This window comes from Salmo trutta, unplaced genomic scaffold (assembly GCF_901001165.1).
Source record: "Salmo trutta unplaced genomic scaffold, fSalTru1.1, whole genome shotgun sequence".
Taxonomy (NCBI): domain Eukaryota; kingdom Metazoa; phylum Chordata; class Actinopteri; order Salmoniformes; family Salmonidae; genus Salmo; species Salmo trutta.
The window spans coordinates 17,465,097-17,492,799 of record NW_021822911.1 but is presented as its reverse complement, the minus strand read 5'-3'; the positions used below and the strand labels follow the sequence as shown (position 1 = coordinate 17,492,799).

Here is a 27,703-nt window from a genome sequence, read left to right as displayed (position 1 = left end):
TTAATGCACCACCACTAATGAGTTGGAGCTTCTCAAAGTAATTTTTCTTCACCTCAAACAGCAAGTAAACAAAGTCTAATCAAAATCAATTGCAAATGAGAATAGTTATTACAAGTATTTGAAAAATATTTCCAGCTCTCGTCCTTTCGATAACCACTTGGAACGAAAGGGAAAAATGTAATTCTCTGATCCTGTGGAAATGTCATAAAATACCTGATTACTTCTTATCCTTTGCACAAATAGCCAACAGCTGTGCCTGTCCAGAACTCACTGGCGCGGGAAACCGAGGGCCCAGAATATTTTATACAATGTTTCAAGTTCGTTGTAGACATGCCATGTGAATTATAGGATATTTATTTGCAATGTTGTTATTTGTTGGCTTTATGTAGCCAATTTTTTACATAGTTGGCAATGAAAGTTACTTTTAGATTTGTATAATTTTCATTTAGATTTAGATAGAATGTAGATTAATCACAGACAATGATTTTGAGATACTATTATGAATGAAATTAACCTGTTCCAGTAAAATGTGCATATTAAAATCATAACTGGCACCAGATCAGTAGAAATGGTCAGATAAATTTGAACTCCAAACGTAGGTTGCTGACTGCTTGTGTAGCCTATTACCAGCAACGTCAGAATGTATGAAGGCCAGCAGGAGGAGGTGATTCAGGAAGAGTTTCTTCTCTTCTGGTTGGGCTATATTAATGTAATGGCATGAAAAACAATTGGCTGAATATTATACAATGACTTATCAACAGCTCTAATAATTTTCCTCCACAGGAAATCTACACTGGCAATTATAGAATATACTATATATCCTAGAAACCTGGTTAAACTATCATTATGACATCATGGATGAATTCTAGAATATACTATATATCCTAGAAACCTGGTTAAACTATCATTATGACATCATGGATGAATTCTAGAATATACTATATAGCCTAGAAACCTGGTTAAACTATCATTATGACATCATGGATGAATTCTAGAATATACTATATAGCCTAGAAACCTGGTTAAACTATCATTATGACATCATGGATGAATTCTAGAATATACTATATATCCTAGAAACCTGGTTAAACTATCATTATGACATCATGGATGAATTCTAGAATATACTATATAGCCTAGAAACCTGGTTAAACTATCATTATGACATCATGGATGAATTCTAGATTATAGGGGATAGCCTGAAGGTTGCTACAATAGCTTTCTCTATGAATTTGAGAGTGATTACATTTCTCCATCCCCCATCCCTCAGCTGTTTACCAAACCAAGTCTCTGAGCAGCCATTTTGTTGCTGTTTAAAAAACCCACACAGCAATCAATCAACCAAATCTGCAGTTCAAACACTGTTTTGGTAATAAGATGATGGGGTTGGAGAAATGTAACTACTTTCAAACTCATAGACAGACCTATGGATGCAAGAACTGACCATCCATGATAACAACATTATAGTTTTAACCATGTTGAGGCTATACAGTGTTGGTTTACATTGTTTCTAAACATTGGAGTAAAAAAAGCTTATATTCTGATGGGGTAAAACAGTTGAACTAAGCTCATGAGGCATGTGTTATATTCTTCAAGAATCAATGGCTATAAATAAATAATTTAAAAGTCACAATATTGATGTAGCTATTGCAGATTTCCCCTTTAACACCACACATCAGTTCAACAACTGCAGAGTTTGTGCCTCTGTATTTAAGACAGTACTTACTAGTGTTAATCAGGGAACGGTTTCTCAAACCCATCTTATGTCTAAGTTCACCGTTAGAACCATTGGACGCCTTAAGATGCGTTTGCGAAACCGGGCCCAGATGTCCAGTTTCCACCTCTTCTTCCTCCTCCTTTATCGATCTAACAGTCATCTCCCCCTCTTCCTCTTTCACTCCATAAACTGCATCCTCCTCTTCTTTTACTGTAACATCCTCCTCCTCTTTCACTCTGAACGCGTCTTTTTCTTCTTTCACAGTAACGGCCTCACCCTCTACTTCTTGTTTTACTGTGATGTTCTCTTCTTTAGCAGGAGGAGAGTAGCTCAGTGACCGCATGGTCGGAGATGTTAGCTAGCTAGGCTAATGCTAACTTAACCAGCCCGCTAGCTGAATAATAACAACAACACCGTAAATATAAAATTAAATCTGATAACTAACTAGACGACAGAAGTGGGTTTAAAACACAGTGGCTAATATACACTAACGCGTCTAAAGAGCTTTATCGGTTCGGCTATTTTGTCTAGCAAGCTACCGTGGAGTCTGACTAACTGTTGCTACTGTTGAAAGAAGAGTTCCGTCCACTACATTATACGTCACACCAACAGCATTACCTTAAATTCCCACACCGCCATCTGCTGACTGGAGTGGGTAACGCAGTTGAATAAAATGTATATTTTAATTTCAGACAAAAAGTTAAAGGGTAGGAATCAGGGACGTCGCTGGTACTAAAATATTCATTAGCCCCCCCCCCCTAAATAAATCAATATCAGTCAATATATTTTTTCTGTGATTTATTTTTTTCATCAACCGTTCCATCGCATCTTAAACTTCTGACGGGCGGCACTAGGACCGGGGGAGGCTGCTGCTGCACTAGTGACTGTTAGACTTTCTTCAGCAAAGATGGCGGACAGAAACACTAGGAGAGAGGGGTACCCCTACACAGAACTGAACTGGATCAAAGATGGCGGACAGAAATACTAGGAGAGAGGGGTACCCCTACACAGAACTGAACTGGATCAAAGATGGTGGACAGAAATACTAGGAGAGAGGGGTACCCCTACACAGAACTGAACTGGATCAAAGATGGCGGACAGAAATACTAGGAGAGAGGGGTACCCCTACACAGAACTGAACTGGATCAAAGATGGTGGACAGAAATACTAGGAGAGAGGGGTACCCCTACACAGAACTGATCTGGATCAAAGATGGCGGACAGAAATACTAGGAGAGAGGGGTACCCCTACACAGAACTGATCTGGATCAAAGATGGCGGGCAGAAATACTAGGAGAGAGGGGTGCCCCTACACAGAACTGATCTGGATCAAAGATGGCGGACAGAAATACTAGGAGAGAGGGGTACCCCTACACAGAACTGATCTGGATCAAAGATGGCGGACAGAAATACTAGGAGAGAGGGGTACCCCTACACAGAACTGAACTGGATCAAAGATGGCGGACAGAAATACTAGGAGAGAGGGGTACCCCTACACAGAACTGATCTGGATCTAAGATGGCGGACAGAAATACTAGGAGAGAAGGGTACCCCTACACAGAACTGAACTGGATCAAAGATGGCGGACAGAAATACTAGGAGAGAGGGGTACCCCTACACAGAACTGAACTGGATCAAAGATGGCGGACAGAAATACTAGGAGAGAGGGGTACCCCTACACAGAACTGAATCAAAGATGGTGGACAGAAATACTAGGATGGAAGCAAATGTAAGGGATTATAACGAATCATGCAGAAACATGTACAGTTGACAGGAATGTTAGTTAATGTAGAGACAAACGATTATGCATTTTTTATCATGAAGTTCATTTACGAAAATCGAGATTTATCAAACTAGCTGACTAACTAACATTAGCCAACTAGCTGACTAGCTAACATTAACCAACTAGCTGACTAACTAACATTAGCCAGCTAGCTGACTAGCTAACATTAACGAGCTAGCTGACTAGCTAACATTAACCAACTAGCTGACTAGCTAACATTAACCAGCTAGCTGATTAACATTAACGAGCTAGCTGACAAGCTAACATTAACGAACTAGCTGACTAGCTAACATTAACCAACTAGCCGACTAGCTAACATTAACCAACTAGCTGACTAACTAACATTAGCCAGCTAGCTGACTAGCTAACATTAACGAGCTAGCTGACTAGCTAACATTAACCAACAAGCTGACTAGCTAACATTAACCAGCTAGCTGACTAACATTAGCCAGCTAGCTGACTAACTAACATTAGCCAGCTAGCTGACTAGCTAACATTAACCAACTAGCTGACAAACTAACATTAACCAGCTAGCTGACTAGCTAACATTAACCAGCTAGCTGACTAGCTAACATTAGCCAGCTAGCTGACTAGCTAACATTAACCAGCCAGCTGACTAGCTAACATTAATCAACTAGCTGACTAGCTAACATTAACCAGCGAGCTGACTAGCTTTATGGGTGTTGTGACATGAGTATGAAATTGTCATTCTGGTTGTTTTAGGGACTCCTGAAATAACCAGCAAACCAGGCTGTCGTTTTGTGAAACAGTGAATGTATAGAATCTAGCCAGCTGAAGAATTTACTTGGCAAATAAAGTTGCAGTTTAGGTATGAATGTCTTTGAGATAATTTTTTCAGTCATATCCAATACCAGGAGTATCAAATTCCAGTCTTTGAATGACGCTGTGTCTGCATGTATGGATTACAATTATACACTTCAACAGTGTTTACCAATCTTGGTCCTGGGACATCAATGGTTACACATTGTAACTAATAGACTAGAAACAGGATTTAACTAGTTAATTCATATATACAGAAATATAATGTTAAAAAACAGAACACTACACTTCCTATGCATCATGTAAATACTCTAACACTGGTTCATCTCAACATCTAATGTCCTTCATCTGCATTGATCTGATAAACACAGGATAGGTGGAGTATTTCATCACATTAGACTTCATTTCAACCAGTAGAGAATGTGAAACGCTTTATTGAAAAGCTCATTATCCAAGTGTTATAAATACAAGTTCAATCTGTCCTTCAATGCACATCTGTTGTGCATTATAAAAACAGAGGAAGAAAGAGGAGGTGGTGGGAGAGGTGTAAAAGACAGAAAGGGAAAGAGGTAAGCACATGGGAGCAGGGAAGGCAGCACATGATTAATGAATCACAGTGCTACCTAAATATTCTCTCAGTTCCTCACAATTACATAATAGTGTCTCTCGTCGGCCCAAAGGTTCTTAAAAGCAGGTGAGCTGGCGATGATGGGACTGGGGGTTGGCATCCTCTCACATCAAAACATATCTGCAGAGAGACAGATGGAGAGAGAGAGCATGTTTAAACCTTGTGTTTTTAGTTTTTATTCTAACATTGTTAGTCATCAATCAGGAGGTGAAATGCAAAACTGACCTGGGATCATTAACTCTGGGACTACTGCATCTCTGTCTGTATTTCAATGTAAAGCATCTCTTTAATAATACTTCCTGTATAATATAAACTGACCTTGGATCATTAACTCTGGCACTACTGCATCTCTATCTGTATTTCAATGTAAAGCATCTCTTTAATAATACTTCCTGTATAATATAAACTGACCTGGGATCATTAACTCTGGGACTACTGCATCTCTATCTGTATTTCAATGTAAAGCATCTCTTTAATAATACTTCCTGTATAATATAAACTGACCTTGGATCATTAACTCTGGCACTACTGCATCTCTATCTGTATTTCAATATAAAGCATCTCTTTAATAATACTTCCTGTATAATATAAACTGACCTGGGATCATTAACTCTGGGACTACTGCATCTCTATCTGTATTTCAATGTAAAGCATCTCTTTAATAATACTTCCTGTATAATATAAACTGACCTTGGATCATTAACTCTGGGACTACTGCATCTCTATCTGTATTTCAATGTAAAGCATCTCTTTAATAATACTTCCTGTATAATATAAACTGACCTGGGATCATTAACTCTGGGACTACTGCATCTCTATCTGTATTTCAATGTAAAGCATCTCTTTAATAATACTTCCTGTTGACCTGACCAAGTGACCTCTCACCTCTGATCATGCTGAGCCCTCTATGTAGCCAGTTCAGATGCAGGAGGGGTTCACCGACACAGCTGATATAACCTAGAGGATTTAGGGAGAAGAGGAGAGAGGGATGAAGTGAAGGAGAGAGACTGTTATTGAGAAAATAAGGTAGTTAAAGCGACAGTGTTCAACAGGAATCTGTGTGTGGCCTCACCTGGTGTCCACACCACACTAAGTGGCTGCAGAGTACTTTATGCTGAAAAACATGAACAGACACACAAGAACAAACAATATAGCGCAGTTATAGAAATAATGAAGTGTCTTACTATTCTCCATGGTTGGCCCTCTTGCCTATTCTTTAAAGGTGGAAGGAGCCACAGTTATACACCTGAACCTGCTTACTGCACAACACAATCCATCAATCAGATTGATACATGAGTGTGTAGGTGTGGGTTATAGGGTGTCTAATTGTTCTACATTTTTTCAATATGGGTGATTTAAAATAGCCTGTTTTGTTTTTGCACAGACATCACACCCTTACCTACACAGCACCCTCACATGAGAAGTAGAAATCAAAGGGAGAGAAACTGGGAATTGAATAACTGCAGGTGACATAGCTCAGTAAATGGAAGAATACTCTTATTGCAATGTGAAAGGCTCTTAAAAGAGCATTTGGTTGTGCATAGTGTAGTCTAGGGTCCTCGTGTCCATCCTCATGAAGTTACGCAGGACACAGGTAGCCTTCACACACCTGAATTCCTCCAGGAGGCAGTCCCAGATGACCCTGGTCACCCAACCTTGCAGTGCCCTACAAGGTTTTGAAGGAATCTCCAGTTACAGGGTCTCTGTAGGAATATGGAAGACAATGTAATTATTAGACTGTTACATCACCAGGTCATTGTGGATTACTAAAGTATAATATCCCTGATAACAAATCATGATAACATTGGATTGATAAATGCATGGGCACACATATGTACATGTGTAGCATGTGACAATAACAGGATCATATCAAGGACGGCATCACAAATGAATACATAAATACCACTTGAAGCTCGATGATGAGTTGATCATTTGAATCAGCTGTGCAGTGTGAAGGCAAAAACAACAATGTGCCCCTCTGAGTCCCCAGGACTGAGAACCACTGCTCTTCATTCGGACCTCTTCATATGAAGACTGGCTTTCATAGAGCTCTTTATCTGAGGACAGAAAACCTCACAAGAAACAGACTTCATTATAGTCAAATTACACCACACAGAATATTATGTTACTATTATCTCTGTCCTTACTTCTAGGGACAGGAACTACACAAAAGTACCTGCCCTATCCAGAATAGCCTCCTCTCTCACTGACAGTTGGGGCTGCTATCCTTTCACCCTCCTCCATGGCTGTTAGCTAGCTACCTACAAATGCATTTGGAGTTTGTTTTTTACAGTGATAAATACATCAAGATGGCTAGCTAATATGAAGTTAGGTAGATGGTGATATTTTATTCACTTAGCTAGGTATCTATCTATACAGTATTTGAAGTTGGTTTGATAGCTAGCAAGCCAACTAGCTAGCTCATTTAGCAGCTCATTTGAGTTAGCCTGCACTGTAGCTAGTTAGCTAATCATACATCGTTTTTTACATTTTCAAAATCTATTTACTTACTTACTTGAATAGGTTCTCCCAGCCATGTGGACAATTGGAAACAGGGCAGTAAAGTTTGTCACCAGAGCGTTTTAGAGGATATTACTATTGAACTATGTACCCATTTAATAACCAGACCTTCATACAAACTTGCTCTGCTGAATTCTTGATGGAGTCACAATGGGCGGCCTAAGAGGCATCTAGTCCATCTGCTGACTGGACGCAGTTCAGTAAAATGTACATTTTATTTTCAGACAACAAGTTAAAGTGTAGGAAGCATGAGTTTTTACTCACCAGTGTAACAACACAGTGTGGTTAAAGACTTAGTAACTGAATTGTATTCATGATCTGGTTACCTATAAGTACAAACAGTTATGTTCTTGTTTTAAATTTCTAAAATTAAAATTACAAATTTACATTTTAAATGTTTTCTTTACTCAAGTATTACAATTGGTTTTTTAGGGGTGTAGGGTGGAAGCTGTCTCCGCGTAACAGGGAATTCCTGTCCGTCGGCTTCCTGTATAGGTCTGTGCTAAAGCCACCCACCCCCTATTAAAATGTCCAGATAACTTGTTTCATGCTCATCAAAGGTGAGGGTGAATTTCAGATGTTCACTGCTTGTATTGATGAAGGAGTGGAATCGATGAAGTTCCTCTGCTGTCCTCTGGAATAGATGGAACACGTCATCAATGAAGACATTTACAGAGCCTGATGAGCTGCTAGAATGGATTGTTAGGGCTGACAATTACATTCTTCTCTAGACTACAATGACCATAATGCACTGAGCGCCTACTTGTCTTGTCTGGGTTTCTTTTATACCTGCTTCGTAAAAGAAACCGAAGAATGTGTAACAGTATAGCTTCCGTCCCTCTCCTCGCTCCTACATGGGCTCGAACCAGGGACTCTGCACACACCAACAAAACATCGTTACCATCACTATTAGTGCGCACACCGCTAACTAGCTAGCCATTTCACATCGGTTACAAATGCACAATGGTCAATGCTATTTGGGATTCTTGGGACATCCCTACCCTGAACCCTAACCTTAAACCCTACCTTAACCATTTTAAATGTCAACTTCAATGGGCTAGGGACGTCCCAAGGATGTATCTCTACCTGAAAATACATGATCTAAGTGATTGATAGTTGGTATTCAGCAGTCATAAAGCCTTATTTACTTTAATGAATGACTAAAATAGTGATTTTGTCAGACAGCAGCTCTACACTTTATTGACTGACTAATCCATTCATCCTTCCATCCCTCCTCTGCCTTCCTCTCCTCTGAAGACCCAGTGAGGGTGGAGCTCAGTCAGAGAGCTGTTGAGGGACTGGTTAGGAAGAACACTTCTACAGCCAGAGAGGTGAGAGGTCACACATGGTTTAGATGGTAAATATTTATGTCCCCTTAGTGGTTCATCACATTAGCAAAAGGGAATATGTTCCATCATCCATGTTTATTTACATTAGTGCAAATTGTCCACTGCTATCGGTGATATTGGTGTAATTTCTCACCCCTTTTGGCTGTATGAAAGTTAATTTCCCCTCAGACACATTTGTTCTTTATTATTACCCGGGCCACTGCCTGTTCAGCCTGCTATCATCCAGAAGGCGAGGTCAGTACAGGTACATCAAAGCTGAGACCGAGAGACAGAAGCTGTTTTTCAATCTCAAGATCATCAGACTGTTAAATAGCATCACTAACACAGAGAGACTGCAGCCTACATACACAGACTTGAAATCATTGGTCACTTTAAGGAATGGAACACTAGTCACTTTAATGTTTACATATCTGGCATTACTCATCTCATATGTATATACTGTATCCTATTCTACTGTATCTGTCTATGTATTACTCATCTCATATGTATATACTGTATTCTATTCTACTGTATCTGTCTATGTATTACTCATCTCATATGTATATACTGTATTCTATCCTATTCTACTGTATCTGTCTATGCATTACTCATCTCATATGTATATACTGTATTCTACACTATTCTACTGTATCTGTCTATGTATTACTCATCTCATATGTATATATTGTATTCTATACTATTCTACTGTATCTGTCTATGTATTACTCATCTCATATGTATATACTGTATTCTATCCTATTCTACTGTATCTTAGTCTATGTATTACTCATCTCATATGTATATACTGTATTCTACACTATTCTACTGTATCTGTCTATGTATTACTCATCTCATATGTATATACTGTATTCTATACTATTCTACTGTATCTGTCTATGTATTACTCATCTCATATGTATATACTGTATTCTATTCTACTGTATCTGTCTATGTATTACTCATCTCATATGTATATACTGTATTCTATACTATTCTACTGTATCTTAGTCTATGTATTACTCATCTCATATGTATATACTGTATTCTATCCTATTCTACTGTATCTGTCTATGTCTATGTATTACTCATCTCATATGTATATACTGTATTCTATTCTACTGTATCTGTCTATGTATTACTCATCTCATATGTATATACTGTATCCTATTCTACTGTATCTGTCTATGTATTACTCATCTCATATGTATATACTGTATTCTATTCTACTGTATCTGTCTATGTATTACTCATCTCATATGTATATACTGTATTCTATACTATTCTACTGTATCTTAGTCTGTATTACTCATCTCATATGTATATACTGTATTCTATACTATTCTACTGTATCTGTCTATGCATTACTCATCTCATATGTATATACTGTATTCTATTCTACTGTATCGGTCTATGTATTACTCATCTCATATGTATATACTGTATTCTATTCTACTGTATCTGTCTATGTATTACTCATCTCATATGTATATACTGTATTCTATCCTATTCTACTCTATCACTCATCTCATATGTATATACTGTATTCTATACTACTGTATCTGTCTATGTATTACTCATCTCATATGTATATACTGTATTCTATACTATTCTACTGTATCTGTCTATGTATTACTCATCTCATATGTATATACTGTATTCTATTCTACTGTATCTGTCTATGTATTACTCATCTCATATGTATATACTGTATTCTATCCTATTCTACTGTATCTTAGTCTATGTATTACTCATCTCATATGTATATACTGTATTCTACACTATTCTACTGTATCTGTCTATGTATTACTCATCTCATATGTATATACTGTATTCTATACTATTCTACTGTATCTTAGTCTATGTATTACTCATCTCATATGTATATACTGTATTCTACACTATTCTACTGTATCTGTATTACTCATCTCATATGTATATACTGTATTCTACACTATTCTACTGTATCTGTATTACTCATCTCATATGTATATACTGTATTCTATCCTATTCTACTGTATCTGTCTATGTATTACTCATCTCATATGTATATACTGTATTCTATCCTATTCTACTGTATCAGTCTATGTATTACTCATCTCATATGTATATACTGTATTCTATCCTATTCTACTGTATCTGTCTATGTATTACTCATCTCATATGTATATACTGTATTCTATACTATTCTACTGTATCTGTCTATATATTACTCATCTCATATGTATATACTGTATTCTATTCTACTGTATCTGTCTATGTATTACTCATCTCATATGTATATTCTATACTATTCTACTGTATCTTAGTCTATGCAGCTCTGACATTGCTCGTCCACATATTTATATATTCTTATTCCATTACTTAGATTTGTGTGTATTAGGTATTTGTTGCGAAATTGTTAGATATTACTGCACTGTTGGAGCAAGGAAATCAAGCATTTAGTTAGATATTACTGCACTGTTGGAGCAAGGAAATCAAGCATTTAGTTAGATATTACTGCACTGTTGGAGCAAGGAACACAAGCATTTCGCTACACCTGCAATATCTGCTAAACACATGTATGTGACAAATAACATTTGATTTGATTTATTATGAAGTCACTTGTGTAAAATGTACTTTTCTCCACTCATTGCTGATGCATATTCAGTGGCCTGACTGCCTCCAGACTGTCAAAGGCCCATCCTGGTAGATCTGAACCTAATGCAGCTTGGAGTGATCAGATGACAGAAGTCACATTTAGGTGCCAGGTGTAACTGAGGCCATAGATGCTCCATATCCATTACTTTGAGTGTTTTTATTTAATATGACTAAAAGTGTTTCTGTGTTGCAGGGACAGTCAAGAAATGTAACAGCAAGGCCACAGAACATGACATAAGCAGAGCTGTGGGAGACCACCTCAAGCCCCTGGTAGAGCCGGGGGTGGTGTTTACCACTCCACCACGCCTTCAGCAGGCTGGAAAAGTGGGATCGATCTGTTTGATCCATTTGTTTGTTTCTGTTTTCAGTAGTTGAATCCTTTGACATGGGATTGATACTGATTTTCATACTACCAGCGACCAAGAGTCTGTTGATTGGTCGGTCATAGGGTTCATTAGTTTTGCAATAGGATCAAATCAAGCTTTATTTATACAGCACATTTCAGACATGGATGCAACACAGCAACTAGTAACAACAACTGGGACCTAAAAGACACCCACCATGAGACCCACTAAATCTGCCCAAGAAGAGACAAACAAAAGAAAAACCCACACCAAACTTAAAGACAGGAAGCAAACCAAAAAGGTGGAGCAACTAAAGGTGTTGACTCTCCACATGTATCAAGACAACTGGAGCACTGGGCCAGACACTCTTAAATAGAACCTGGACCAGCTCAGGTGAAACACCTTCCCACTAACGAGATGGACAAGCCAGCACAGGTGTAACACATACTGACTAACGAGGTGACACCAATCAGTGCGTCCTACGTGCTAACGAGCTAGACGGGCCAACGAGCTAGACGTGCTAACGAGCTAGACGTGCTAACGGGCTAGACGCGCTAACGGGCTAGACGCGCTAACGAGCTAGACGCGCTAACGAGCTAGACGTGCTGACGGGCTAGACGTGCTAAAGTCCAACCGCAAAACATAAATGGAAAAACCAAAGCCTGTAACACCTTCCCCCTTAAGACAACAAATATATCCTGTATTTTTGTTGGACAAGTTAGTTCACCCCCAACAGAAAACAACTTCCATTTCACATTATAATCAACTACAATGCTTCACCTTCACCACTATATACATGGCGTCTACTGGCTGTCAACAATTAAAAATACGTATTTCTAAATAATAATATACAATCATATTATCAATCATATTCTTTTTTTCTCCTTTTTTTTCTATAGAATCCTGAAACTAACTAGCTTCTAGAACGCTCGTCTTCCTAAAACTAACTAGCTTCTAGAACTCTCGTCTTCCTAAAACTAACTAGCTTCTAGAACTCTCGTCTTCCTAAAACTAACTAGCTTCTAGAACGCTCGTCTTCCTAAAACTAACTAGCTTCTAGAACTCTCGTCTTCCTAAAACTAACTAGCTTCTAGAACTCTCGTCTTCCTAAAACTAACTAGCTTCTAGAACTCTCCTCTTCCTAAAACTCACTAGCTTCTAGAACTCTCCTCTTCCTAAAACTCACTAGCTTCTAGAACTCTCCTCTTCCTAAAACTCACTAGCTTCTAGAACTAGCTCCTTAATATCCGTAGTAACTTTCCACCTCACTGCGGAGCTTCTCTCACTTTTCAGGGTTCACTAGATAGGCATGTTGTTGGATCGGGGCCCAGTCCCCAATGTCATGTTCTAGTACATTTGGGTTGGCACATCTGAGAATGAACCCTGATATTCTAAAAGCAGGGCAGCAATGTCAATATAATTGTACCCAAAAATTGTCAGTTGGTTGCATGAATAATTATGATTACTAAATCTTACATGAATATTAAACATGAAATATAAAAACCAAATGTACTTTGTTAATATGTATTAGCAATAATTCACTTAATGGTGAGGCATAAAATGTATCTTTTGTCAGGATTAATGTTTGAGTCCTGCTTCTTCAGTAGTGGAATAAAGACAATTAGTACTTGAATGTTGTAAATAAATACTGGAGTGAAGTAGGATTGTTCATATAATTGATTATTGTACTGTGACTATGTGTTTAGGCTGCAAGTAAGTTGAAATTAAATAGTTTTCTTTTCAACTTTCACTTTCAACTAAAACCAAACATATATTGAATGTCGGGCAAAGTCTTATTTTCAACGACATTTTGCTAGGTGGGATATCCCCAATGTCACAGTTTAAACGTGTCCAAATCAATAGTCCAAATGCAGAAACAGTTTGTGATAAATTGAAAACCTAAACATAAAATGTAATACATACACAAACATCTGCCACAATAATCATATTACTTGTATTTACTTATACAAGCACGTTATAAACTGCACAAGCACCAGAAACGCTGTTGTTTTGACAAGTAGGAATAAATCACTGATATCGATTAGGGAGGAAATCAGGTTGTACGTGCTGTTGAAACTAACACAACTAAAAAATCAACATATGGAAATGGAGATGTATTTTACCTCACTGGTTAGAGGACAACCTGCAGAAGACAGTCAGCTACATTTTGGAGTGATGCATTTAAATGTAGGGGTCGCTAAACAAAGGAACACAACACTTATTTGTCATCACTCATTAATATCATGTTGAAATCATTTGTGTGAGAGGAGGGAGATGAGGTTGCAAGTCCTGTTAAAACTAACAGCTCAAAAACCACACGGAATCTGGGAATAATGTGTACATCCCTGGTTAGAGGACAACTGGTAGAAAACAGCCAGATACATTTTGAAGTGTTGCATTTTGATTCCAGTGGGCCACCAACGTGGTAAGTGTAACAACTCTTTTTGTTAGTCACTTTTTGTTAAACCTTATAAATAGTAACTCTTCCATTTCAGAGCCTGGATTTTCCCCCGAGGCTAATATCCATATCATGTTGAAATCAATAGAACAGGGGACAAACGTTTAGGGTTCTACATTGTGACATCATTAAAATACTCCTTCTACAATGTTAAAACATTCTACATTGTGACATCATTAAAATACTCCTACTACAATGTTTAAACATTCTACATTTTATTTCACTGATATCATGTAACAACTCCTTCATGAATTTTCTGATGTTTAATCAGAGATCTTTTATCAGAGTATCTCTTCCCACATTGATTACAGCTATGAGGTTTCTCTCCTGTGTGTGTTCTCTGGTGTGCTGTCAGCTCTCCAGATCGAGCAAAACTCTTCCAACATTGATCACAGTTATAAGATTTCTCTCCTGTGTGTGTTGTCTGGTGTTGAGTCAGATGTCCAGATTGACCAAAACTCATCCAACATTGATCACAGCTATAAGGTTTCTCTCCTGTGTGTCTTCTCTGGTGTACAGTCAGAATGCTTGATGTAGTGAAACTCTTCCCACATTGATCACAGCTAAAAGGTTTCTCTCCAGTGTGTATTCTCTGGTGTACTGTCAGTTTTCCAAATTGACCAAAACTCTTCCCACATTGACCACAGCTATAAGATTTCTCTCCTGTGTGTGTTCTCTGGTGTAGAGTCAGAGTGCTAGATGCAGCAAACCTCTTCCCACATTGACCACAGCTATAAGGTTTCTCTCCTGTGTGTGTTCTCTGGTGTAGAGTCAGAGTGCTAGATGCAGCAAACCTCTTCCCACATTGACCACAGCTATAAGATTTCTCTCCTGTGTGTGTTCTCTGGTGTAAAGTCAGATGATCAGATGTAGTAAAACTCTTTCCACATTGATCACAGCTACAAGGTTTCTCTGCTGTGTGTGTTCTCTGATGCATTTTAATGCCTGATGAGGTGAATCTCTTCCCACAGTCAGAGCAGCAGTGAGTTATCTTCCCTGTGCATCTCTGCAGGTGTTTCTTGAGGTGTTCTGATCTGGAGAGACTCTTCTTTGCCTTGTCAGCATCATGAGGTTGTTGAGGCTCCCCAGAGGATCCAAGAAAGTGAAGTATCTCTCCTGTGTGAACAACAAAGTCAGACAGATGGTTAAAGGCCCACAACAGCGGAAATCCACTGTAAAAGGTGATGCCAACAGCGTAGCCATGATGTTGTACAACAATTGACGTCTGTAATGAATGTTAAAATTATTTGACATTTGTCTTAAAATGAGCAAGAATAGTCATATTTTGTCTTGTTTTCACATTAGTAGTAACATCGATGATTGTAGGCTAGAAATAAGTTATTCATGTTGTTGAAACTCTAAGCAGTGTGCCAGACAACTTTTGGTCTCCAATATAGGCCCCTTTCTGTGTTTGCTAAAATTGCGGCACGAGGGCGATGCACATGCAATTTAGTTGTAGAAACTCCTCCCTGCTAATGAGGAAACCGATAGTTATGGATGTACTATATCTGCCTGGAGCAAAAATGGGGAGCAAAGATTTGACTTTTTCACAATGTATTCTGAATGTGAACGGGGGAAAACTCAGGGGAGAAACCTCCATTTCCAGGTTGATGATGAGTTCATTTCACACTACTTTGGATTATAATTGTAAGGCTCGTTTGAATGTCCTGCTTAATATAATGTTTGCGTCATCATCGCAAATAAACCACTTTGTACTTAAAAACACTTCAACCAGTAAAATGCTATTTGGCTTTTCCATCAGCTTGACAATGAGGGTTTGTACAGTTTGCCAAATTGGCCCATAACTTCACCTAACAATAACATAGACCTACTGTAGGACCCATAACTTCACCTAACAATAACATAGACCTACTGTAGGACCCATAACTTCACCTAACAACAACATAGACCTACTGTAGGACCCATAACTTCACCTAACAACAACATAGACCTACTGTAGGACCCATAACTTCACCTAACAACAACATAGACCTACTGTAGGACCCATAACTTCACCTAACAACCAATATAGGAAAATAGCTCTGTGTGTTGTACAATAGCCTATCCATCAAGGGACAGTTCTCTACACATTATGAGCTAAGTATCTCTGTGTCCAAACAGACTAACGAGACCCTACAGTAAATCAAGCAGACAATAACACATTATAAACATCCATTTGTTAGGGATGTTGGATCCAACGTGGAGCACAGCATAGCTGTCTTTACCAGAGTAATGAATGAAGAAGCACTTTGGTTGTTGTTGCATGTCGTGATGTTTGTAATTTGACTGGCATTCAGAAAAGTATTTCCTGGATCTTCTGATAGTTGATCATGTGACTGTAACTGTGGATTACTGAACAAAACGCATGAACAAAACGGAGGTTTTTGGATATAAAGAGAGACTTTATCGAACAAAACTAACATTTATTGAGTAAATGGGAGTCTTGTGAGTTGCAACGATATGAAGATCATCAAAAGTAAGTGATTCCTTTTATCGCAATTTTTGACTTGTGTAACTCCTCTACTTGGCTGGTAACTGTTTGTAATGATTTGTCTGCTGGGCGCTGTTCTCAGATAATCGCATGGTATGCTTTCACGGTAAAGCCTTTTTGAAATCTGACACCGTGGTTTGATTAACAAGAAGTTAATCTTTAAACCGATGTATAACACTTGTATGTTTTATGAATTCTTATAATGAGTATTTCTGTTTTTGAATTTGGTGCTCTGCAATTTCACTGGATGTTGGCCATGTGGGACGGTAGCATCCCACACCCCCTAGAGAGGTTAAGCATATCCCAGTTTAGGTCACCTAACAGAACAAACTCTGAAGATAGATGGGGGCCAATCAATTCACATATGGTGTCCAGGGCACAGCTGGGAGCTGAGGGGGGTCTGTAACAGGCGGCAACAGTGAGAGACTTATTTCTGGAGAGATTCATTTTTTTTATTAAAAGCTCGAACTGTTTGGGCTTAGACCTGGAAAGTATGATAGAACATTGCAGGCCATCTCTGCAGTAGATTGCAACTCCTCTCATTTTGATGGAAAATGTTGTAGTTGGGGATGGAAATTTCAGAATTTTTGGTGGCCTTCCAAAGCCAGGATTCAGACACGGCAAGGACATCAAGGTTGGCGGAGTGTGCTAAAGCAGTGAGTAAAACAAACTTAGGGAGGAGGCTTCTGATGTTAACATGCATGAAACCAAGGCTTTTACGGTTACAGAAGTCAACAAATGAGAGCGCCTGGGGACACACAGGGCCTGGGATAACGTCTACATCACCCGAGGAGTAGGATGAGGGTACGGCAAAAGGCTTTCAGAACTGGTCGGCTCTTTCCAGTCAGGTTATGTTGACGACTGGCTCCCTCCAGTCAGGTTATGTTGACGACTGGCTCCCTCGTAATTTGTGTGTCTTATTTATTTAATCAAACAACGTGCTTAAAGCATCAGACAAGTTCAGTACATACAGATTTTATAAAAACACATGGGGTGATTGGTAGAAAGAACAGATGACTCTTGTTTGACCAAGATGTATTTTAGTTGGGGACAGCACTAGAACATGATGTTGGGGCTCCAGAGTGGACAGCACTAGAACATGATGTTGGGGCTCCAGAGTGGACAGCACTAGAACATGATGTTGGGGCTCCAGAGTGGACAGCACTAGAACATGATGTTGGGGCTCCAGAGTGGACAGCACTAGAACATGATTTTGGGGCTCCAGAGTGGCACAGCGGACACTGCATCTCAGTGCTTGAGGCGTCACTACAGACACCCTGGTTCAAATCTAGGCTGTATCACAACCGGCCGTGATTGGGAGTCCCATAGGGCGGGGCACAATTGGCCCAGCGTTGTCCGGGGTAGGCAGTCATTGTAAATAAGAATTTGTTCTTAACTGACTTGCCTAGTTAAATAAAGGTTACATTTAAATACATTTAAAAAATAGAGTTTCATGACAAACCATTTTTTACAAATCCGGCAAGGCACCAATTTTGAGACGGGTTTAAAACAAAGGTTTCAAACCAATTCATGAATGTAATTGAATCTAGGTATGTCTTGCCTTTAATGTAATGGCATGAAAAACAATTGGCTGAATATTATACAATGACTTATCAACAGCTCTAATAATTTGCCTCCACAGGAAATCTACACTGGCAATTCTAGAATATACTATATAGCCCAGAAACCTGGTTAAACTATCATTATGACATCATGGATGAATTCTAGAATATACTATATAGCCTAGAAACCTGGTTAAACCATCATTATGACATCATGGATGAATTCTAGAATATACTATATAGCCTAGAAACCTGGTTAAACTATCATTATGACATCATGGATGAATTCTAGAATATACTATATAGCCTAGAAACCTGGTTAAACTATCATTATGACATCATGGATGAATTCTAGAATATACAATATAGCCTAGAAACCTGGATAAACTATCATTATGACATCATGGATGAATTCTAGAATATACTATATATCCTAGAAACCTGGTTAAACTATCATTATGACATCATGGATGAATTCTAGAATATACTATATAGCCTAGAAATCTGGTTAAACTATCATTATGACATCATTGATGAATTCTAGAATATACTATATAGCCTAGAAACCTGGTTAAACTATCATTATGACATCATGGATGAATTCTAGAATATACTATATAGCCTAGAAACCTGGTTAAACTATCATTATGACATCATGGATGGCCAGTCCTTGTATTCATAGTGTAGTGAATTCAGGGGGTTGCCCTGAGCTGAACGCAAACCTGGGTCCAGCAACTGTCAAGCCAACACCTTATAACTGTTACGCCAAGATGTCTGAACTTCTTGAAGAGGTCGCTAGGTGTTTGGTTACGGTTGCTACAATAGCTTTCTCTATAAATTTTAGAGTGGTTACACTTCTCCTTCCCCCATCCCTCAGCTGTTTACCAAACCAAGCCTCTGGGCAGCCATTTTGTTGCTGTTTAAAAAACCCACACAACCCAGCAATCTGCAGTTCAAACAATAACAAATCTGTCATTCCACCACTGTTTTGGTTATAAGATGACTATGGGGCTGGAGAAATGTAACTACTTTCAAAATTCATAGACAGACCTATGGATGCAAGGACTGACCATCCATGATATCAACATTATAGTTTTAACCATGTTGAGGCTATACAGTGTTGGTTTACATTTCTAAACATTGGAGTAAAAAAAAAGCTTATTTGGGGTTCTGATGGGGTACAACAGTTGAACTAAGCTCATGAGGCATGTGTTATATTCTTCAAGAATCAATGGTTATAAATAAATAATTTAAAAGTCACAATATGGATGTAGCAATTTCAGATTTCCGATTTAACACCAAACATCAGTTCAACAACTGCAGAGTTTGTGCCTCTGTATTTAAGACAGTACTTACTAGTGTTAATCAGGGAACAGGTCTTATGTCTAAGTTCACCGTTAGAACCATTGGATGCCTTAAGATGTGTTTGGGAAACCGGGCCCAGATATCCAGTTTCCTCCTTTATCGATGTAACGGTCATCTCCTCCTCCTCCTTTTTCACTCCATAAACTGCATCCTCCTCTTCTTTTACTGTGATATCCTCCTCCTCTTTCACTCTGAACGCGTCTTTTTCTTCTTTCACAGTAACGGCCTCACCCTCTACTTCTTGTTTTACTGTGATATCCTCATTTTCTTTAGCAGGAGAGTAGCTTAGTGAACTCATGGTCAGGGATGTTAGCTATGCTAATGCTAGCTGACTAGTAACAACAACACCGTAAATATGAAATTAAATCTGATAACTAACTAGACGACAGAAGTGGGTTTAAAACACAGTGGTTAATATACACTAAAGCGTCTAATGAGCTGTATTGGTTCGGCTATTTTGTCTAGCGAGCTACCGAGGTGGCTGAATAACTGTTGCTGCTGTTGAAAGAAGCGTTCCGTCCACTAGATTATACGTCACACTAACAGCATTACCTTAAATTCCCAGACCGCCATCTGCTGACTGGAGTGGGTAACACAGTTGAGTAAAACTTCTATTTAAAATGTGCAGATAAGTTCAATGTTGGAAGCATGAGTTTTTGGTCCCGGGGATAGAAATGTATAAAGTTGACATTACATCATAAAATCCACCTTTTAAATCATACATTAGCAATTTATGTTTTAGTAACTATTGTTGTTGGTTTGGTGTCAAATAAGCCTCTCTTTATATGTTATTTGCCGAATCTGTTTTCCATGTGGGTTTTATGCTAAAGCTCCCTATTTCAAGTTGGTAGCTAACTGGAAAATCGAATCAAATGAAAAATCTAATTTTATTGGTCACGTACACATGGTTAGCAGATGTTAATGCGAGTGTAGCGAAATGCTTGTGCTTCTAGTTCTGACAGTGCAGTAATATCTAACAAGTAATCTTACAATTCCCCAACAATGACCTAATACACACAAATCTAAAGGGGTGAATGAGAATATGTACATAGAAATATATGGATGAGCGATGACCGAGCGGCAGTGGCGGACTGGCCGTAGGGAGCACCGGGACATTTCCCAGTGGCCTGAGGGTCGTTTTGGCCTGCCATGAATAGTCAACTTGACAAGCGATAATATAGCAAATAGGAATGAGTTGACGGAGAATCCACGTATCAGGCGCAACTCTCACTCTCTCGCTGCAGTGTCCCCGCGCAAAAATGACATCAGGTCTCTCCACGACGCACATAGCAACCGTCTACCTGCTTCTCTACCGATAACATTTTAGACAAGTCGCACGGCGAAATGGACGGTCAGAAAATGAAAGATGGAGCAGAGAGGGAGAGAATAAAACAAGAGAAAGGCCCTTGCCACAGACGCAGCTAAATGCTGCAAAATAAGCGACATATTCGCAAGTAAGGGACCAGGTAAGTCAAAAACACACACACTGATACACACACACGACACCCAGCATGGCTAGCTAAAACACACTGATACACACACACGACACCCAGCATGGCTAGCTAAAACACACACTGAAACACACGCACGACACCCAGCATGTCTAGCTAAGTAGCCTAGCTAATAATAGTGACACAACGGCCGGCAGGCTAAACAGTTTGCACGTCTTATATCTTCGTGGAGGAATTATATCATTGCAATGAGTGCAACATAGTGATCATAATATGGCATTGAAGGCAATGTTTCAACTAATAGTAAATCTAGACTATGGATTTGCCAGGACTCGGTCATGACTCATGCCACATACACTGGGGAAAGTGCACATACACTGTACAGCGAAACAGGCTACAGTAACGTAACCATAATACATCCATGAACGGAACACAGTAGCCTGTGTGACACAGCACAGGAAATGACAAAGATCATTAAAGCCATTAGTACCATCATTACAAGTTACATTAATATAAGGCTCTGGGAAAAATGAACAAACCTGTTCCACTCTGCTGTCCCCTGTTGATTTCCAGTTTTTAAGTATTTAAGATGATTGACGAGAACAGTATCATCCAACCATCGGGTAACTTGTTTCATGCGCATCAAAGGTGAGGGTGAATTTCAGATGTTCACTGCTTGTATTGATGAAGGAGTGGAATCGATGAAGTTCCTCTGCTGTCCCCTGGAATAGATGGAACACGTCATCAATGAAGACATGATGAGCTGCTAGAATGGATTGAGCTGCTAGAATGAGCTGCTAGAATGGATGAGCTGCTAGAATGGATTGTTAGGGTTGACAATCACATTCTTCTCTAACAACCCCACATACAGTTTGGCATAATAAGATGCTATTTTTAAACTATAATGACCATAATGCACTGCATGCCTACTTGTCTTGTCTGTGTTTCTTTTACACCTGCTATGTAAAAGAGACAGAAGAATGCACGATGGTCAATGCTATCTGGGATCCTTGGGACATCCCTACCCTAAACCCTAACCTTAACCCCTGACCTTAACCATTTTAAATGTCAACTTCAACGGGCTAGGGACGTCCCAAGGATGTATCTCTACCTGAAAATACATGATCTAAGTGATTGATAGTTGGTATTCAGCAGTCATAAAGCCTAATTTACTTTAATAAACTACTAAAATAGTGATTTTGTCAGACAGCATAGACAGCAGCTCTACACTTTATTGAGTGACTGATCCATTCATCCTTCCATCCCTCCTCAGCCTTCCTCTCCTCTGAAGACCCAGTGAGGGTGGAGCTCAGTCAGAGAGCTGTTGAGGGACTGGTTAGGAAGAACACTTCTACAGCCAGAGAGGTGAGAGGTCACACATGGTTTAGATGGTAAATATTTATGTTCCCTTAGCGGTTCATCACGTCAGCTAAAGGGAATATGTTCCATCATCTATGCTTATTTACATTAGTGCAAACTGTCCACTGATATTGGTGTAATGTCTCACCCCTTTTGGCTGTATGAAAGTTAATTTCCCCTCAGACACACACATTTGTTCTTTGATATTATGAAGGTCATTTGTGTCAAATGTACTTTTCCCCACTCATTCACCCCATCCTGGTAGATCTGAACCTAATGCAGCTTGGAGTGGTCAGATGACAGACGTCACATTTAGGTGCCAGGTGTAACTGAGGCCATAGATGCTCCATATCCATTACTTTGAGAGTTATATATAATATGACTAAATGTGTTTCTGTGTTGCAGGGACAGTCAATAAATGGAACAGCAAGGCCACAGAACATGACATAAGCAGAGCTGTGGGAGACCACCTCAAGCCCCTGGTAGAGCCGGGGGTGGTGTTTACCACTCCACCACGCCTTCAGCAGGCTGGAAAAGTGGGATTGATCTGGTTGATCCATTTGTTTGTTTCCGTTTCCAGTAGTTGAATCCTTTGATGTAAACATTTCATTTTCAACAAATTAACTGGGTTGGTTGAAAAGTGATACTAAACGTACATATCATGCACTATTTTGAGATAGTGGAAGAAATACTGAATTTATACTAAGATGGACCAAGATACTTGTTGCTTTTGCACAGATTTGTTCATTGGTTTGACAAGAGTTTGTTGTTTGGTCGGTCATTGGGTTCATTTGTTTTACAATATGTTGAAATCAAATCAAGCTTTATTTATACAGCACATTTCAGACATGGATGCAACACAATGGCTTCACAGGAAAAACCAAATAAATGAAAATAAACAAATATATGATAAAAAACAGAAGACTAACAACTGAAAGACTAGTGATCATTCTAAGGAAATGCCATTGATTAAAATATTAACAATTGGATGCAACATCCAACCAAAAATATCAGCTTGTTTTACTACATTGTTTGTTACATTCCCCAGCAAGAAAATCAGAAATATCCCTTAAACAGAAGAGGGAACAAACAAAGAGTCACTGACAACAACAAAAACTAAACAGGTGGGGTTTTAGGAGGGGCTCTGAAAGACACTATGGGGGTGTCCACTGAAAGTTGACTAGTCACAACAACTGGGACCTAAAAGACACCCACCATGAGACCCACTAAATCTGCCCAAGAAGAGGCAAACAAAACAAAAACCCACACCAAACTTAAAGACAGGAAGCAAACCAAAAAGGTGGAGCAACTAAAGGTGTTGACTCTCCACATGTATCAAGACAACTGGAGCACTGGGCCAGACACTCTTAAATAGAACCTGGACCAGCTCAGGTGAAACACCTTCCCACTAACGAGATGGACAAGCCAGCACAGGTGTAACACATACTGACTAACGAGGTGACACCAATCAATGCGTCCTACCTGCTAACGAGCTAGACGGGCTAACGAGCTAGACGTGCTAACGAGCTAGACGTGCTAAGGAGCTAGACGGGCTAACGAGCTAGACGTGCTAACGAGCTAGACGTGCTAACGAGCGAGACGTGCTAACGAGCGAGACGTGCTAACGAGCGAGACGTGCTAACGAGCTAGACGTGCTGACGTCCAACCTCAAAACATAAATGCAAAAACCAAAGCCTGTAACACCTTAAGACAACAAATAAACTCAGCAAAAAAATAAACAACCTCTCACTGTCAACTGTGTTTATTTTCAGCAAACTTAACATGTGTAAATATTTGATATTTAAATACTTAAAATGTGTATGAACATAACAAGATTCAACAACTGAGAGACAAACTGAACAAGTTCCTCAGACATGTGATTAACAGAAATTGAATAATGTGTCCCTGAACAAAGGAGGGGTCAAAATCAAAAGTCACAGTCAGTATCTGGTGTGGCCACCAACTGCATTAAGTACTGCAGTGCATCTCCTCCTCATGGACTTCACCAGATTTGCCAGTTCTTGCTGTGAGATGTTACTGTAAGCTGTTAGTGTCTTAAGGACCGTTCCAAAGGTGCAAGTTCATTAATTGTTTATGGTTCATTGAACAAACCGTGTTTACAATGAAGATCTCAAATCAAATGAACAAACATTTAGGGTTCCACATTGTGACATAATTAAAATACTCCTACAACAATGTTAAAAACATATTGTGACATTACATTGATATCATGAAACAACCTTCATCTATGAATTTTCTGATGTTTAATCAGATATCTTTTATCTGAGAATCTTTTGTCACATTGATTACAGCTATGAGGTTTCTCTCCTGTGTGTGTTCTGTGGTGTGATACCATGCTGTTTAGCCAATTAAAACTCTTCCCACATTGACTACAGCTATAAGGCTTCTCTCCTGTGTGTGTTCTCAGATGCACTACCAGGCTGTTTAACTGAGTAAAACTCTTCCCACATTGATCACAGCTATAAGGCTTCTCTCCTGTGTGTGTTCTCTGGTGTGTCATCAGACAGCCAGATGTAACAAAACTCTTCCCACATTGAGTACAGCTATATGGTTTCTCTCCTGTGTGTGATCTCTGGTGTACCACAAGGCTGCTTGACTGATTAAAACTCTTCCCACATTGATCACAGCCATAAGGTTTCTCTCCTGTGTGTGTTCTCTGGTGTACTATCAGACTGCTCGACTGATTATATCTCTTCCCACATTGATCACAGCCATAAGGTTTCTCTCCTGTGTGCAGTCTCTGGTGTATCTTCAGATCTCCAGATTGACCAAAACTCTTCCCACATTGATTACAGCAAAATGGTTTCTCTCCTGTGTGTGTTCTCTGGTGTTTAGTCAGATTGCTAGATGTAAAAAAAACACTTCCCACATTGATTACAGCTATAAGGTCGCCCTCCTGTGTGCATTCTCTGGTGCACCTTCAAGGTGTGTGATGTTGAAAAGCTTTTCCCACAAAATGAACAATGGTGAAGCTTCTCTCCTGTGTGTGTTATCTGGTGCACTATCAAGGAGCTTGACACAGTAAAACTCTTCCCACATTGATCACAGCCATAAGCTTTCTCTCCTGTGTGTGTTCTCTGGTGTGATTTCAGGGTTTTTAGCTGAGAAACTCTTCAAACATTGATCACAGCCAAAAGATTTCCCTCCTGTGTGAATTTTATGATGTATTTTAAGGTCTGTTGTAGAGTTGAATCTATTCCCACAGTCAGAGCACCAGTGAGATTTCCCTCCTGTGTGAATTCTCAGGTGTACTTTTAGTGAATTCGATCTTGAGAAACATTTCCCACAGTCAGAGCAGCAGTAAGGTTTCTCTCCTGTGGGTCTCTGCTGTTGTTTATTGAGGTGCTCTGATCTGAAGAGACTCTTCTCTGCCTCCTCAGCTTCATGATGTTGTTGAGGCTCCCCAGAGGATGCACGATAGTCCCGTCTCTCTCCTGTGTGATCGACAAAGTCAGACAGATGGTTAAAGGCCCACAACAGCAGAAATCCACTGTTAATTTATTATTTTTTCACCTTTATTTAACCAGGTAGGCAAGTTGAGAACAAGTTCTCATTTACAACTACGAACTGGCCAAGAATAAAGCAAAGCAGTTCGACACATACAACAACACAGAGTTACACGTGGAATAAACAAAACATACAGTCAACAATAAAGTTGAAGAAAATCTATATACAGTGTGTGCAAATGAGGTGAGATAAGGGAGGTAAGGCAATAAATAGGCCATGTTGGCGAAGTAATTACAATATACCAATTAGACACTGGAATGATAGATGTGCAGAAGACGAATGTGCAAGTAGAGATACTGGGGTGCAAAAGAGCAATAAATAAATACAGTGTGGGATGAGGTAGTTGGATGGGCTATTAGCAGATGGGCTATGTACAGGTGCAGTGAACTGTGAGCTGCTCAGACAGCTGGTGCTTAAAGTTACTGAGGGAGATATGAGTCTCCAGTTTCAGTGATTTTTGCAGTTCGTTCCAGTCATTGGCAGCAGACAACTGGAAGGAAAGGCGGCCAAATAAGGATTGGCTTTGTGGGTGACTAGTGAGATATACCTGCTGGAGTGCATGCTACGGGTGGGTGCTGCTATGGTGACCTGTGAGTTGACATAAGGCAGGGATTAACCTAGCAGAGACTTGTAGATGACCTGGAGCCAGTGGGTTTGACGACGAGTATGAAGCGAGGGCCAGCCAACGAGAGCGTACAGGTCGCAGTGTTGGGTAGTACATGGGGCTTTGGTGACAAAACAGATGGCACTGTGATAGACTGCATCCAATTTGTTGAGTAGAGTGTTGGGGGCTATTTTGTAAATGACATCGCCCAAGTCGAGGATCGGTAGGATGGTCAGTTTTACGAGGGTATGTTTGGCAGCATGAGTGAAGGATGCTTTGTTGCGAAATAGGAGGCCGATTCTAGATTTAATTTTGGATTGGAGATGTTTAATGTGAGTCTGGAAGGTTGGGTTAACAGTCTAACCAGACACCTAGGTATTTGTAGTTGTCCACATATTCTAAGTCAGAACCGTCTAGAGTAGTGATGCTGAACGGGCGGGCAGTTGCGGGCAGCGACCGGTTGAAGAGCATGCATTTAGTTTTACATGCATTTAAGAGCAGTTGGAGGCAATGGAAGGAGAGTTATATGGCATTGAAGCTCATCTGGAGATTAGTTAAGACAGTGTCCAAAGAAGGGCCAGAAGTATATAGAATGGTGTCGTCTGCGTAGAGGTGGATCAAAGAATCACCAGCTGCAAGAGCGACATCATTGATGTATACAGAGAAGAGAGTCGGCCTGAGAATTGAACCCTGTGGCACCCCAATAGAGACTGCCAGAGGTCTGGACAACAGGCCCTCTGATTTGACACACAGAACTCTGTCAGAGAAGTAGTTGGTAAACCAGGCGAGGCAGTCATTTGAGAAACCAAGGCTGTTTAGTCTGCCAATAAGAATGTGGTGATTGACTGAGTCGAAAGCTTTGGCCAGGTCGATGAATACGGCTGCACAGTAATGTCTCTCATCGATGGCAGTTATGATATCGTTTAGGACCTTGAGCGTGGCTGAGGTGCACCCATGACCAGCTCAGAAACCAGATTGCATAGCGAAGAAGGTACGGTGGGATTTGAAATGGTCGGTAATCTGCTTGTTAACTTGTCTTTCAAAGACCTTAGAAAGGCAGGGTAAGATAAATATAGATCTGTAGCAGTTTGGGTCTAGAGTGTCTCCCCCTTTGAAGAGGGGGATGACCGCAGCTGCTTTCCAATCTTT

General features: G+C 39.6%; 1 pseudogene; it reads right to left on the bottom strand.

Annotated features, from left to right (window-relative positions):
- The window catches only part of LOC115186526 (zinc finger protein 271-like), a 46,689-nt pseudogene that overhangs the window by 6,228 nt on the left and 12,758 nt on the right, over positions 1-27,703 (bottom strand).